The sequence below is a fragment of the Manacus candei genome, unplaced genomic scaffold, assembly GCF_025592945.1.
Source record: "Manacus candei isolate 608988 ecotype Guabito, Panama unplaced genomic scaffold, ASM2559294v1 h1tg000029l, whole genome shotgun sequence".
NCBI lineage: Eukaryota > Metazoa > Chordata > Aves > Passeriformes > Pipridae > Manacus > Manacus candei.
In genome coordinates, this window is record NW_026138077.1 from 2,123,490 (window position 1) to 2,140,096 (window position 16,607).

Here is a 16,607-nt window from a genome sequence, read left to right on the forward strand (position 1 = left end):
TTGTGGGGATTGTTCTCAAGGAGTTGCCCTTCAGAGGAAACATCTCCATGGATGGTTTGCATCCCTGCTTCCACACTGCCCTCATTACACTCTGCACTTGTCCCAGTTGCATTAGTGGGGGTGGATATTATTCCCGTGGGGAATATTCCTGTTGGCTCACCTGGCAGGTCAGGTAAGGGGAGGTGTGAGGGAGGTGTCCCTGGAGGGACAGGGTGCTCCAGTAGCAGCCAGGGATGCAGGTCCTCAGCAGGCAATCAAACACTGCTGGCCTGGCATCAATCCCCCTGCCATGCCCAGGGACCTCCTGAAGGGTCCTCCCTCAGCCCCTGGAGTTGTGAGAGGTTGGGCTTCATCAAAAGGTGAAAGCACTTCCACTTGTAAACTGCTTCCTGGCAGAAAACATCTCTTTTTTTTTTTAAGTGGCTGAAGATGAGATGCTCTTCTAAGTAAAGCTGGAGTTGGACATGCTGTTCAAATCAGAGAGAGGCTAAAAAATACAGCAGGGTGGCTGTAAAACACCAGAGCTCGTGGAAGTCCATCTACACCAGCTCGAGGTCTGACCCGCTACTGTTCAAAGACTCATCTTCTGCTGTACAAAGGCCAGGCTGGAGGGGGTTTGGACCAGCCTGGCCTAGTGGAAAGTGTCCCTTCCAACCCAAACCATTCTGTGATTTCTTGTTAAGGATGCACTTTTCCAGAGGAGAAGGTGTTGGTTTTTCTCCTCCTAGCCCAGACACTCCTCTTTTCATTTTCTCACCACACCCACCCCTTTTTTTCTTTTTTTCACACACCTTTTCCATTTTACGAGGAGTTCTGGCAAGGTTTTGTAATCCTTTATGAGCCTTGGCTGATTTAACACAATTCTCAGAGATGACTGAGAGACAGAGACAAGCATCTGACGGGGAGAAGAAAAAGTCCTGTAAAACAGCTGCTGGGTGTTTCAGAAGCTGGTTTGAACACCCTCAAGATACAGACATGGTCTGGCCCACCACCAGGGCTCTGGGATCCATCTTCCAGGAATCAGAAAGATCTCAAGTGACTCTACACCGTTCAAAAGGATGTTGGTGATGAAATGCAAGCAGCCACCGGAGCGGCACAGCAGGACCTGTCCCACCAGCCTTTTGAAGTTCATGGGAACTCCTCTGACACAATCTCAGGAGGTTTTCCCCATCCAGATCCATCTCCAAGAGTCACTGCCTGAGGACAAACACTCCAAAGCTGCCAGTCTCCAGGACCTTGGTTATTGTCTTCTAGCCCGTGATTTCCGAGTCCCCGTGGGATTTGTTGAAGTGGCACCTGGACAATGGTGTCTAATTGCACCAAAAGACTCAACCAACCTTCCGGCGTGGATCCGACTCCCTGTCACACTCACAGACACTGTACTTTTATTTCAGGCAGCAGAGAATAATCCTGCAGTCAATTACTCCCACTTTGGGCCCTTTGTGCACTGCCAGGTATTTCAGACAGTATGAAAGACACTCTTAAAATATTCTGAATGACTGCTCCAGGCTGTTGCGAGCAAACACTTAACACAATGCATGGAAAAGAAGAAATAAATCCCTCTTTTCACTGCAGAAGTCAGTGGGCTGCAGCTGTGATGAGGAAGGAGCTTGTTCTGCAAAGCTCCACGGCTGGAGCAGCAGCTTGGGCTGGCTGTGGAGAGGGCTCAGCACCACGGATTGATGCTGCTGGAACAATGTTTCCTGACATGGCAGAGTTCAAGGCTAGACTGAATCCGTCAAGTGATGCTCCCTTTTCATTTCATCAGGAGGAAAGAAAGAAAAAGAGCCAGGAAAGGAATAAATTGCTCAGAGGCATCCAGGGCCAGAGTGGGGAGATGAGAATCCTGTAGCAATAGCTCTAATAAACCCTGATTTTTACTTTTCTGTGAAGCTAAAATTACTGGCTTTCTCTCTCAGCAAAGGCAAAGGAGACAGACAGACCCCACACAGGACAAGCAAGGAACAAGTGTAGAGGTATAAATGCCTTTTTTAGTAGAAGATGCAGCTTTAACTGGTTGGTTTAGCACCTAAATTTCAGCCACACTGCTGGGAGCCAGCAGAGATGGTGTGGCCATCACCATATAACCGAATTAACTGAGGCTGCAGTGCTGCCTCCACTGACCTCCACTGCTTTACCATCTGGACCTGCTGCAGACAGGGATGTCCCAAAGCTGGGGTGGAGATGCAGGATGGTGGAGAGTCAGTGACACAGCAGAATGCAGGGATGTATCATGGGCCAGCTGCTAAAGCTGCTCTTTGAGACCTGACACCTTTCTCCAGCTGCCCGTGATGAAGGGAGAGGCAGAACACGTGGGCCTTGAGCCCTGGCCAGGAGCAGGTCTGACCCAAATTATCCTTCAGTCCTGCCTGCTCCACAAACACACAGTAAGAAAATTCGGAAAAATCAGCAGAAAATGAGGTCTTTCCTTTCAAAAGGAGGTGAAAAATCTCAGAGACCTTTCAAACGGGGTAGAAAATGTCCCCTTTGAAATGCTTCTCCTGTCACTTGAAAGGAAATAGAGCCGTGTGAGCGCCGTGGCTGCGCGTGCAGATAACCCCTCACACCACCAGGAACCTCTGACTCCCGCCTGGAGGTGCCATAAATAGCCCTGTGCACAATTAGCAGGTTTCAGGGCAATCTACAGAAAATGATAATCCACATAAAATCGATGGGATCAGCTTTCCCAGCAAAGGTCAGAGGGAGATCAAAGCAGCAGGAGATACGACCCCTGGGACGAGCGGCAGCTCTGCATCCCGGCAATGCTCCAGGGTCCCTCTGCTTCCCGGGATGATCCCCACGGCTGTGGATGCAGGGCAGCATCTCCCCACCCCACCGCATGGCAAAACATGTCCCTTTGATTAAAAATTTATGGAATCCACCGTGGCTGAGGTCCCCCAGCCGTGTATTAAATATTTTATCCATGCTGGAAAATATTTTATCCCGTTTGATGGGAGAGAACCTTTCACCTGCCTCTCCAGCTGGCCACTGCCCCAAAGCTGGGATGACATAATCTGACAAGGAGTTTTCTCCTTTCTCACATCCGCAGAATCCCAGCAGCAGCAGCAGCAACAGCATCCAGGACATGGAAAACCAACTGTCACAAGCATTTTCTTCACCCTTAAGACAGTCTGGGGACTAAAAGTCTCAACAGAGCCTGAATCACAAACTGGTTTGGGTTGGGAGGGACCTTAAAGACCATCTGGTGCAGGGACACCTTCCACCAGACCAGGTTGCTCCAAGCCCCATCCAGCCTGGCCTTGGACACTTCCAGGAACCCAGGGGCAGCCACAGCTTCTCTGGGCAACCTGTGCCAGGACCTCCCCACCTTCACAGCCAACAATTTCTTCCCAATATCCCATCCAACCCTGCCCTCTGGCACTGGGAAGCCATTCCCCCTTGTCCTGTCCCTCCATCCCTTGTCCCCAGTCCCTCTCCAGCTCTCCTGGAGCCCCTTTAGGCCCTGGAAGGGGCTCTCAGCTCTCCCTGGAGCCTTCTCTTCTCCAGGGGAACCCCCCCAGCTCTCCCAGCCTGGCTCCAGAGCAGAGGGGCTCCAGCCCTGGGAGCATCTTGGTGCCTTCTCTGGACTCTGCAGCAGCTCCATGTCCTTGCTGTGCTGTTCCCCAGGGCTGGAGCAGCTCTGCAGAGGAGTCTCAGCTGAGAGGGCAGAGGGGCAGGATCCCCCCTGCCCTGCTGCCCACGCTGTGGGACCAGCCCAGGGCACAAGGGGTTTCTGGGCTGGGGCATGTCCAGCCTCTCCCCCACCAGCACCCCCAAACCCTTCTCCCCAGGGCTGCTCTCAATCCCTTCATCCCCAGCTGATATTGATACTGGGGATTGCCCTGAACCCTCGGGGCAGCTCCAGGGAGACACCAGTGGGAATCTGGGCCATTCTTCCTTGAATCTCCACTCAGCTGGGGAAAGGAGATGGAGCCTCAGATCCTGGGTGGGAATGAGAGGGAAGGCAGCTCATCAGCAGTCTCTCAAGCACCCCAGCTTGCTCCAGGGTGGGTGCTGTTGTGCTCCAGATAGGAGCATCTTCCCAGTGCACTTGGCAAGGACAGGGGGTGTGGAGGTGGAGGGAGTGGGGGTGGGAATGCCTCCAGGATCCAGATGAAAGAGGATGGAGTTCAGCCCACGCTCTGCTTGGAGTCCATCACAGACATCGTTTCGTGTGAGAAAAAGAAGGAAAGCGTGTTTAAAAGAGAGGAGCAGCATTTCAGAAATGCCCTTTCCCCCTCTCTGGCAGGGCTGGGTGGGGCCTGCCCGCCGTGTCCAGCCATTTCCACGGCTCGCTGCACACAGGGCCGGGTGGGAGCTCACCCTGCCACCGCTTCCTCGGGGGCAGAATTTCCCTTTACAAATGTCACGGAGGAAATCGTTTCCCCAAGAGCTTTCCCGCTGATTTGACACGGAAAGCCTGGCGTGTGCTTTCCCGGGGGGACGCTTGTCGCTGGGGACGGCTGGGGAGCAAACAGCTTGCAGGGGTGAAAGCCCAAAAGCAGGGAAGAAAAGGCTCTGCCTAGGAAACACATCAGCAATTCCCAAGGCAGGTGGTGAATCTTCAGGTTTACAGCCTCAGAAGCAAAAACAACTCGCAGCCATGTCACCTCCAAGTGTTTTGATGTTTGTGCAAAGCTGTTCTCGACCAGCCTGTTGATAATTGGGGTGCTTTATTTTGGGTGGAATGATCTCTTTTTATGCTCCAATCACACTGTATTCACCCTCCTCTTCCCTCCCCTTTAATCTTCTCCCCCTTTCAAATAGGCCACTTTCCATACAAGTATCTCCATCTCCTTCCAGCAAAAATATATCAACCTAATGACTAATGAGCAATTAAGGCATTTGAATGCTGCAGTTTACTCTTCTTTACATCAGAATCACTCACAACAAAAAGAGTATTACTCTGTCTGTTTTAAAGGCATATTATTGTCTCTTTTTCTGCTGCTTGGTGGGTTTTTTCAGGTGAACAATATGTGCTCAGCCCTGTTTCTGACCTTGACATGCACACCTCAATCAAGCTTTGCATGAGAGAAGAGACCCACAATCAGAGGGAGCAGATACCTCTTCCCTGACCAGAAGGAATTATCAGGAGAGACTTGAGCCTTTGATACTTGGAATAAATTGTCAAGCCGAAAATTGAATACAGAAATGTCCATGGAGTGCAAAGCTTTCCATGACAGGAGCCTTTCTTTTTTCAGACAAGGGCTCACGTTTTCATTTTTTAATGTGTTTTTCTGATGTCGTGATCGAACACAGTGAGGCCAAGTGCTCCAACAGCAGCCACCTTCCATCAGGAGCTGGAGGGAGGCTCTGGTTGAATGCAGGCCATGAGGAGGTGTGCAGATTTGTGATGGAGGGCTGGGAAGGGGAAAAAGAGGTTGTCTGAGGTTTGTCTGGCCATGGGAATTTGATGGCAAACTTCCAAACACTCTTGTGGTTCCCATGTTCTGTGATGTTCTCTGTGCTGTGAGAGGCAGCAGGGCAGACAACTAAGGTCACAACAGGAGGGACCAGAGCTGAGTGATCCGTATCCCAGACCAGACTTACTCCAAGTGACCGTTTGGTATTCCCCGAATTTGTTCACTGTCTAAGCACAGTGTCCCCTGGTGGGATAACGACCTCCCCAAAGCACTGGGGCGGAGAGAAGATGCCATTTTAAACACCACCAAAGCGACTTTGGAGCCAAAGTCTGCATTCCAAAAGCCTAGATTCCAAAAGCCTTTTTAAACAATCAACATTTGGAGACAGGATGCTGTGGGCCAAGTCCACAGCAGGTGAGGTGAGACTCATCATAGTCCCACTGATCCCATCAGGAACACCTAATAAGGTCCCTGCTCACCAGTGTGTCCTCCCACAGACCCTCCATGGGCAAGGTGGGTCTGTGCAAAGAGGGATCCTCTTCCTCACCTTCATATCCCAGGGGGAAGGTCACAGCTCTGGGTGCCAGTGTTCTGGGTCTCTGCAGATGTGGTGCATCTGTTGGTGTTGGCTCATGTGTTCAGGGTTATCCACACAGCCTTCAGGATTCACCCTAGAGAAAGGCAATGAATTTTTGGGAAGTGGCTCCATGCTTCACCTTTTACCACAGACCTGCACCACGAGGAAGCCTGTCCAGACACTGACAGATGTTTCATTGAGGGAAGGCTACTGAGGGGAAGCAGAGAATCTCACAGTCCTCTCTAAGGGTCTCATCTACAGGGCAAAACACAGGGAGAAAATGTTCTCCCTCATCAGGCTCTGCTACAAATTTCACCCAGGTAGCTTCTGTTATCTCAGATGACCTGCTAAGCCTCACCCATGCAGTGCCCTCTCCTCATACCTTGCTCTCCTTAAACACACCCCAAGCAAGCTCACAGCTGTGGGACCCAGCTACACCCTTGCCAAGACCAGGGAAAGCCACTGCAGCTCAAATCTGGCCCCAGGGCTTTACACCCATCTGTGGAAGGTTGTCTCCTCTCCAGCCTGAGGCAGGAACAACCTGCAGAGCAGCAGCACCACCACCTCTGATGGGCCCTTTCCAGCCTTGTTTTGAGAGTGCAGTAACCCACAGCTGAGCAACTCGGCGTCCCCTTGCTGAGGGGTCACGGAGTGTTTCGGGCAGAGACCGCAGTTGTTATGGCAGCAAACAGGAGAATCGTGCTGGGCATGTCTGGTCCTGTGCTCCTGCCTCCCAGACTGGAAATGTCCATGACAACACAACGGCAAGTACAGCTGTGCTCTGTTGAGCGCTGCACGGAACGGGGAAATGCGAAGAGAGGACGTGGAATTGTGGTGGCACTTTTCACCCTGGAAAATGACTCTGGACGTGTGTTGCACTGGGCAACTGAAGGAGCACCATCTCCAGTTATAAAATCCAGCAGTCGCTTTCTCGTGCTGCGCAGGAAGGGGGAAACATTCTCCAGTTAACACTGGAGAAAGCATCCAGGTGGGCAACAAGGAAAGGCTCCCATGGGAACATCAGCCAGGTACTTGGAGCAGGAGTGGCAGAAGTGTTTGGGAACTCTGGCACTGGCAGGAGGTGAGATCCTTGTGAAAGCATCCTTTCCTTCCCCTTACCGCAACTCAAAGGACAACCTTAGTTTCTTGTCCCTGGGTAGAATCCAGACCCAGGAATTTCTGGCTCAGTATCTGTTCCTGCTGCCGACTGCAGCTGCGGAGCATCCCCCAAAACTGCCCTGGGACTGTTCCCTGCAGCACCTTTCTCCTGGGGGTCCACTGGTGTGTTTGGATACACAGCACTTATCCAGAGATCCACAAAACACAGGGAAGTCTGCTTTTCCACTGTGGATAGACTGGGAGCCTGCAAATCCAAAGAGTGTGAGGACGACTGCAGTGGGGTACAAATCCTGTTGTGAGGATTCAATGTGGGGAGGAGACTTTGCCAGTCTGTATATACCCCCCATCCATCAGCTTGGAAATGTGACCTCTTCAAGGAAAAGTGGAAAACGCAATTGATTCTAGGAAAAGGGAAGGGAAGGGAAGGGAAGGGAAGGGAAGGGAAGGGAAGGGAAGGGAAGGGAAGGGAAGGGAAGGGAAGGGAAGGGAAGGGAAGGGAAGGGAAGGGAAGGGAAGGGAAGGGAAGGGAAGGGAAGGGAAGGGAAGGGAAGGGAAGGGAAGGGAAAAAGGGAAAAAGGGAAAAAAAGGGAAAAAGGGAAAAAAAGGGAAAAAAAGGGAAAAAGGGAAAAGAAAAACCATACCAAACAGAAACCAAAGAAAAAAAAATCCCAGAGCCATATATTACCATGAGCCATTGCTGCAAAATGTGGGTGTTCAGCACCTGGCAGCCTATTTTCTGAGGCTATACAGCAGCACAGGGCAGGGTTGGCTCCGGAGCCACTTGAAGAGAAGTGTCAGGACCAGGCTGCTCTAAAAAAAAGGGAGAAGAGAAAGGAGAAAATGCCGAGGAAGAATGGCAGGGCGTCTAACACTTTGCATCTAATGCCTCCACATGGCTGCAAGTGCCGTGGCAATTTGGCCCCGCTAACAGGGATGGAGGGATGTTGGTAACATATTGCTTCCTTGTCAAATGTCTCACTGGTTTTGCAGCCAAGTCTCCTGCCAGCAAGGCCGCAGCAGCGCCTCTCCTCTACTTTCATATGCAAAGAGGTTGTTAACTCAATTGCCAATAAAATCCTAGTGGGTGGAGAGGAGGACATCTGCCTGTCTAGTCCTGCACTTGCCAACGTGGTTCTTTTATTCCTCCAGAAGCCGCGAGCTCCTACTCGAGCTGGTATTTTGACAAGCATTTCTGTTTTCTTGACACAATGGGCAAAGTGGGCACAGATCTTGCGTGCCACTCGTAATATGTTTTCGGTGCCGTGATTTGCATCCTTCTCCTGGAGGGACGCCTGGCACGGCGCGGAGCGGAGCGAGCAGCTTGGACAGTGGGTTTAGTCTGACATGTGAATGTGCCGCTTAATTTTGTGTAATTGCGTTAGGAGAGCATGAGGAGGAGGAGGCCTCGCAGGCGGTGAGGCTCTGAGGGGGCTGGGCTGGGGGCTGGGGGTGAGGGAAGAGGCTTTGGAGGAGGGATAATACTGAGGGAGAGGAGTTGTGGTCGGGAATTGCGTGGAACGGCAATGACCGATGACCGTCTGTGTTAATGGCACAGCTCTTGGCTGCTGCGACCCCCGGGGCCCAACTGAGCAACCCTGCAGCCCCTTAAGGAGGCTCCTCCAGGGCAAAGGGGGCTGATGGGGCATCTGTGCTCTTGGCACAGCCGCAAATCCACCCTCAAGTGAAATGGCAGCTGAAAATGGAAGCTACCAAGTCATTAGAGGTGGCAGCCTGGTCACCAGGAGTGGGGCGGGTGGGCTTCACCCCCCAGCACTCCTGGCCAGACAACATGATCTCTCCCAGTCCTTTCCAGGCCTGAATTTTGGGTAATCTCTGCTTTCACAGTTGAGGATGAGCACCTTTGTATCACTGTGATGTGCTTGTACCTGCAGGAGGAGGCCGAGCAGCCGGAGGGGTTTCTGCGGGAAAGGTTTAGGCACACCAGACTGTACAGATGGCCAGAGCCAGAGTCTCTCAGGTATCACACAGGGCACAGTCAGCTCTCCTCCATCCTCATCCACGCCCCGTGTGCCAACCCCGCTGCCAAGCCTCATAAATCATCCATCGGCTCTCCGAGCGCGGCTCGGCGCAGGGGGGTGGGAGGACGCTCCAACTGCACGGCCGACGGCTGCCCAAGGGCACAGCCAGCACTGCTGCTCTGCCCCCAGCCCCAAAAACAGAGCCCTCCCCTCGGCACGGCCACCCAGCTAAAGGACAGCTAATTTCATGCCTTATAAACCAGAATCCCTTCAGCACAAAAATATAACAGAGAACTTTCTTATCTCTCTGGGGAATGTCTTGAGACTCGAGCTGGTTTATTATCTGGGTTAGTTTGACATCTGAGAGGAGAAGATTGTGATCTGGAATCTGGAATGGGAAGGGGGTTACTCAGTGTTGTTTCCTACGTTCATAAATAAATGACCAAGAAGAGATACATGTCGCTCTGTTTTCATTTACCGGGCTGGAGGTTCATCTTTAGAACAAAAGATCAGGAGTTTATTGTCTTATTAAATATCTGGAGGCTGTTAATAAGGTGCTGTGTTACTTTGACCATCTTACCATTCTCTAATTTGATTATCCAGTCGTTCTGGTTCCTAATTGATAATTAATTTGAATAATGTGCAAAGAATTGAATGATGGAAGAGAGAAAGGGAAACAGATGGTTGGTCCATGCAGATAGAAAACATTTAACAGGGGAAAAAAAGTATCACATTTGGAGCATAACAATATACTTTGTTCATCTCTAGGAAGAGACCATGGCATATGTCGTGGCTCGTGTCTTCAAACTTCTGCCCTGGTAAGAGAAAGGAAGGGAAAGATATCAAGACTGTGGCACAAAAAGGTGGATGGCAAAACATGTGAGGACTCGGGAGCCGGCAGATATGAAATCTGGCATCATCTTCACTGGAAAAGAGGGATCCAGGCCATGTCATTTGTTGGAGGTCGTGTTGGTGTGGACAACCTTAAATTCAAGTTCTCCTTTAATGTGCAAAACAGTTGAAGGCAGAGAGATGTAAAGCTGCAGCATAAGGGGACTCTAAGGGTTGTTTGGAAGAGATCTGTGTATTTTATGTTCTCAGATAAATTCCTTGCCTCCGAGTACATTACGGAGAAGATCCGACTGCAGGAAGCTGAGAACAGGGATAACGGCACAGGAACGCCACAGCTTTTCTTCCCCACCCCCCTCCCTCTGGCAACACCACTCCTGAAAGCCTCCCTGCCCCTCCCAGCTCCTTATTGCCATCTTCACAATTTCCACCAACCACCAGACCCTGGGGTGGGACGTGGGTACCAGCGTGTCTGCAGAGACACCAGTCCCTGCCAAGGCATGTGCTCAGGAGCTGATTCCCGCTGCGAGCCATGGGCAGCTGCTCCAGGCTGCTCCCGCCAGCACCACGCTGGCTTTCTTCCTTCCCTGAGCCACATTGCAGGCTCCTGAGCATGTATTTTTTAAGCCATGGCCTCTGGCTGCAGAGCTCTTCCTTCTGGTGTTTCTGGCCATCACACGCCTGAGCCTCCTACAACGCTGAGTTTTGTGGAAGCATCTTTTCCTGGAATCTACACCCACTTGTTTTTTTGGGGTTGGTTTTTTCTTTTTTTTTTTTTTTGGGAGGAATGTTACTTAAATGCATTCATTTCTCTTTCAAGGACAGACTATACTTACAGAGACAGAAGAAGACAGAGTTATGACTGAAGGTAATTCTGGCTCCAACTCCGGGAGTGTAATAGGAACAAATAAGCAATATATTTTCACCCACACACCCCCAGATGTCAGAGGCCCAAAGCCTTTACATCACTGGAAAGATGAATCAGTAGCCCACAAACACATTTGTTTTATTCCATGGCCGGTGCCACACTGGTTTTGGATGTGAAAGCAGCAAAGGACTCTGCAGACACTGCTTTTTCCTTCCTTCAGCCCAGATAAATCATGTCTTGCATGTGGAGGATGTGCAGGAGAACTTATCTTTTGTCCAAACCAGTGTCCAAGGCTTGATCTGTATTTATGAGCTAGAATTTCAAAAGCAGTTGAGCTGAGGTGAGCAGGATGGCCAGGGGATGCCCAAGGTCAGACATCAAGCACAGTCAGTTTTTATGGGGCCTACAAAAATCACTCCTTCCATTTTTTTCCAGCTTTCCAATCCCTCCAGTGGAGTAAGGAACCAAAAAAAATGCGATTAAAGAGACTTTCATAGATTCAAATGGACTGCAACAGTTTTTAAAAGAGTTAAATTTGCAGCCCGAACTGCTTGGCAGAATCTCTGAAATCATTATTCTTTTATTCATAGCAGTAATAAATAATAATAAACCTAAACATCCCAATGGTCCCCGCACCTCCTGCATCTCCCTAGCTGCAGATCTCAAACATGAATAATAATTACAGCTTATCAAATCAGCCCGTGATTAGAGACAACAGAAAGACATTTCATATTGTTAACTTCCTCGCACAAGAGGGGGAAAAAAAATCAGGTCATGGGGGTATTAAAAATTTATATCATAGCATTTGACTTGACTCATCTCTTAAAAAGGAAAAAAAAGCCAGCATGTATTATGTATTTAGGCAATTCCTTTTAAACCCTTTCCCGACTGAGCACAAGATAGGCCAATAACTTGATGGATGGATGGCTCTACCCAGCCCCAACATATTTTATAGACACGTGCACGTGCAGGCACTTAGCGTGCGCTCACACCTATAGAAAAAACCCCTATACACAGGGACAGAGGTATAAATCTATTTATATCTCTTAGCTGAAGGCAGATGCAGAGCTAATGTTAAAAAATCTCCCGGCAGATATCATCTTACTGAAATCTGGCAGCTTTAGAAGAGCGACTTTTTTGCCAATTTGTCGTCGAGTCGCAGCAACCTCGGCAGAGCCTGGTTCATTAGCTGCCTTATTGCTGGTTGTGTTCGCTGCTTGGGTTGTTTGTTTCTTTTTCCTTCGGTCATTTTTCTGACTTTCCTGGTCAAAAAAACCCCAAAAACCAAAAAACAAAACAAAACAAAAACCTTGACGAGGGAAAAAGCGAGTCCTCGGTGCCCGTGCAGCACTTGGAGCACAGATGACTGGGATAAATCAAGTCGAGCGAGAGGCTGAATTTTCAACTCCTCACTCAGGAGATCAGGAGAGGAAACCAGCTCCTGCTTGGATGGTTTTCAGGCCCCACACCATGCCCTGTTCACCTGCTGGGGCTGCAGATTTGCTCCAGGAGCTCTGACAGCACAGGCGAAGCAGCACATTCCGCACCAGGGGTTTTGTGTGTGCAGCATGTGTGCAAATATGCACCAGCCCTCTGGTAAGAGAGTTTTCCTCAGATGAGGGCTGCCCAGAAAACGAGGGAAAGGTGTTTGTGCCAGCTCTGCATGAAACCCAGGGACCACAGTCACTGGTCTACAGAGGTGACTACAGACACGAAGTGGGCAGGGGAGCCCTGCAGAGCTGGTGTCCCTGTGGGCGGGTCCTATGCCATCCATCCCTTCCCATGCCATGCCATCCTTCTCATCCCATGCCATCCCATCCTTCTCATCCCATCCCATCCTTCTCATCCCATCCCATCCCATCCCCTGCCCTGCCAAAGCTGTGCTCAGCCACCTGCCCAGTTCAAGGGGAAAAGGCACAGTTTCCATTCCAAGGCTGCCTTGATCCCGGTGCCTGCTCCTGTCCATGAAAAAAGATGCCTCCAAAGCTCTCTGGTTGCCTCCTGGCTCCTTAAATCCCTGCTTAGAATTTTCTCTAACCTGTTATAACAGTTATAAAACCCAACCAGAATTCTCACACTACTCAGAAAAATCCTTCCACGCGTTTCCATGCAAAAATCCCTTTTTATAAGAGACCTAGTTCCATGTCCAAGGGACGCATCTTTCCAAAATGCTGTTGGAAACCTTAGGAAGGCCAAGCCCGCAGCAAACACCTCTGTGCACATGCCCTGGCATCAGCCTGCTCTTTTCAGGACAGGTCAGCACATTTCCATGGATGCGTTAATAGAGCAGCCACCAAAATCTCCTCTAAGATGTTTTGAAAGCTTAAAAAAAAAAAAAAAAGCCCCAACCCTGAAATGTATTTTTTTTCAACATCTGCAGTCAATGAAAGGGGAGATGCAAATCTGCTGTCATTTGCATGCAAATTTTTTTTACATCAAATCAGTGATAGAATGCACAATAAACACACTTTAAATTGAAATATTCCACGTTCACTTCCTCCTAGCCTTGCCTGCAGCTGGGATCCAATTTTCATGCACAGCTCCACACAGGTGACCATCCTCCAGCGGCTCGGAAGCCAGGAAGAGTGTGGGAAAGATGGAATTACAGAGGCAAAGTAATTGCAACCAGCTCATGACTCAAAACCCAGCTGTCACGAGAGAGAGTAAAGATGAAGGTTCTTCAGAAATAAATGCTGTTGAAAGAGTCTGTATCTGCCTCAAAGCCTAAAGCATCCTTTATGATAATCACTAACATTTTGATCACAGGGAAATATGATAATCGGTCGCCCTGGAGTCCACACAATCAAGAATAATAGCAAATATCTCTGTAAGGCTTGTTTGCTACAGGCTTTAAACAGCTCATCCGATGTACGACAGCACTGCAGGGGAGGGCAGTGCCCAGACATCAGGGCCAGGGATGTGCAGCACAGGGGTTTGCTGGGGCCACATGGGAAGTGCAGCAGAGCTGGGAACTGAGCTGTGTTCCCCCAGCTCCTGCAGTCACATCTTTGTGTCCCATCTCCAGCCCAGTTTGCAGCTCCAGTCCCATCCATCCTCATCCCCTTGCTCATCCATACCCATCTCCATCCCCAATCTTATCCCCACCTTCAGCTCCTTCTCCATTTCTATTCCCAACCCTATCTCCCTCCCCATTTCCATCTCCATTTCCATCTCCATCCCCATCTCCATCCATATCCCCATCCCCAACCCCATTCCCGTCCCCATCCATCCCCAACCCCAACCCCATTCCCTTCCCCATCCCTGTCCCCCTCCTTGCCTTCATCCCCATCTCCATCTCCATCTCCACCTCCATCTCCATCTCCATCCAGGGTCAGGTTGGATCTCAGAGGGTGGTTGGGCACTGCCCAGGCTCCCCAGGGCAGTGGGCACGGCCCCAAGGCTGCCAGAGCTCCAGGAGGGTTTGGATGATCCTCTGGGGCACAGGGGGTGACTCCTGGGGATGGGCCTGTGCAGGGCTGAGGGTTGGACTGGATGGTCCTTGTGGGACCCTTCCAACTCAGCACATTCTGGGATTCTGGGATAGGTGGGCACCCAGCAAGGCTCCAAAGGCACTTAAGGCTGGTTACTGAGATCTCCCGGGGAGTTCAGCACAGAACCCACCTGCCTTTCAGAAATGAAATGCCTTTTAAAATTGAACCTCAGGCACTTCTGGACTCCTTCTGAAACCTCAGGTCTCCCAGGACACAGGTGAGCAACAGCTGCACACACTTTCCCTCCTCAGTCATCATGGAATCATTGAAGGGTTTGGGCAGGAAGGGACCTTGAAGATTATCCTGTTCTAACCCCCCTGCTGTGGGCAGGGACATCTTCAGCTAGACCAGATTACTCAGAGCCTTGTCTAACCTTGAAACCTGGACTCCCTTCTGCACATGGCAAAGCCTTCAAGCCTGGGCAAGCAGGGAGGACACACACCAGGAAATTCTCCCCAAAGAGCCATTGTTTTGCCCACTTGTTGCACCACTGCAACCAAGAATTTTGTGGGGAACTTCTCCAGATTGCCAGAGTCACTGAAAAAAAGGACCAGAAAAGAAAAGGGTCCCAGGTTTATCTGTTTCTTGTTTTGCTGCAAAACTCTCCACAGAGCCCAAGAAGGAATGTCAAGGATAGGGCAGGGAGGTGTGATGGAGCACCACCAGCCCACGTGTGAGCACAGACACGTGTGTGTCTGTGCTCTCCTGCGGCTTCCTGAGACGAAACACCGTTTGCATTTGCTACGCAAAGCCATTGAAAATACAGAGCTCCTGAGCTGCCTCTTTTCTCCTTTTTCTTTTTGCTCCCAAGAAGTTAAAAAACCTATTTGAGGCCACCTTATGTGGCAGGTGAGGGGATAATTGGCAATGCCTTGGTGGAGCTGACATGTCTGGAGATGCAGCGAGGACCGGCAGGAACATCTCAGAGACACACAGAAACTTAATAAATGTTGGGGACAAATCTAATAATGGTTTTGCTGTCTCAACAGCTCTTCAGCTGATAGAACTACACATATTTTCCCAGTGTTTTCTCTGTTCTCTAACCCTGTGGGGGCTCAGGATCTGCAGCAGTGCCCTGCAAGCTCACGTCAAACATCCACAGTCCGACGTTCCCTGAGTCAGCAGCATGTCTGCCCAAGGTCTCCTTGGCAAACCTTGTCAGCTGCCTCTGGAAAAGCCCAGGCTGCAGGTCAGCCAGCAAATATTTTCTCCCTGTCTTATGTGCCCAGAGGCTGGAAAAACGCTATTTGTGGCAATCTCCCACCTTTTCCATTAAAAATAAAGCTGGAAAGCGGCTCAGGGCTTCCTGGAAAACGATCGGGAAAGCGATGGCATCAAGAATTTAGAGGGAAGCAGGCAATGTCCATCTGGTGCTTCACTCCTTTTTCCATTTCCCCTCACATTTGTTGGGCAAAAGCCTTCAAGGATCATATCCAGCACCTGCCTGCAGTGACACCTCCCCATCACAAGCTAAACCCTTGCTCTGGAGAAGACGTGCTGGCACGGGCAGTTATTCTGGACGAGGCACAATAAAAGCAATCCCAGCTACATTTCCTCGTGCACAAGCAGGTTTTCCTGCCCTTTGGCCTCCCATGGAGTTTGCATTTTATGGTAAAGCTTTTAGAAAACAGTTGCACAACCTCAAGCACCGGCCAGCGGCTGTTTTGGGGATGGTGTGACCGATTATCCCAACAAAGGCTGTGGCAAATTCCTTGGCTGTGGGGGACGGCAACAGAGTCAGGCAGCCTTTCCCAGTGCTGATGAGAACACTGTCCACCATGGATCTGTGGTCACCAGCAGTGATGTTTTGGCCAGGAGGGAGCTCTGGCCCGACCTGTGCTCAGTGCAGGCAGCCGAGCTCATCGTGGGTGTGCTTTCCTGGAATCATGGAATCATTAGTGTTGGAAAAGGCCTCTAAGATCATTGAGTCCAACCATGAACCCAGAACCACCGTGTTTCCCACCAAACCATGTCCCCAAATGCCACATCCACTCATTTTCTAGACACTTCCAGGGATGGTGACTCCACCACTGCCCTGGGCAGCCCCTTCCAATGACCTTCCTTTCACTGAAGAAATCTTTCCTAATATCCAACCTGAACCTCCCCTGGCACAGCTTGAGGCCATTTCTCCTTGTCCTCTCCTTTGTTCCCTGGGAGAAGAGGCCGACCTCCATCTGGTTCCACCCTCCTTTTAGGAGGCCCTTGCCCCACGTGAGCACCATGCCAGAGGTGGTGTGAGCTGCTGGTCCCAGGATGAGGCTGGAAACCATTAGTTCTCCTAAAGAGTGGTTCTGTGGAGGCCTCAGCTGCAGTGTGAGGGCTGGTTGGGCCCTGCTAGGGAGAAAATAAGGAAATTATGGG

General features: G+C 50.5%; 2 long non-coding RNA genes across 3 annotated transcripts; one reads left to right on the top strand and one right to left on the bottom strand.

Annotated features, from left to right (window-relative positions):
• Window positions 1–5,255: 5,255 nt before the first annotated feature.
• On the bottom strand, window positions 5,256–6,623 carry LOC127472598 (uncharacterized). Its single transcript, XR_007905074.1, has 3 exons — window positions 6,505–6,623; window positions 5,911–6,034; window positions 5,256–5,361 (listed from the first exon to the last, which is right to left on the bottom strand). It is a non-coding gene; the product is annotated as an uncharacterized LOC127472598 (long non-coding RNA).
• A 293-nt stretch (window positions 6,624–6,916) lies between these two features.
• On the top strand, window positions 6,917–13,343 carry LOC127472599 (uncharacterized). 2 transcript variants are annotated; one of them, XR_007905076.1, is made up of 5 exons: window positions 6,917–7,021; window positions 8,952–9,037; window positions 9,807–9,856; window positions 10,708–10,755; window positions 13,260–13,343. It is a non-coding gene; the product is annotated as an uncharacterized LOC127472599 (long non-coding RNA). The 2 variants fall into 2 exon arrangements; XR_007905075.1 differs by lacking the exons at window positions 10,708–10,755; window positions 13,260–13,343 and having other exon boundaries at window positions 9,807–10,247.
• Window positions 13,344–16,607: the final 3,264 nt, after the last annotated feature.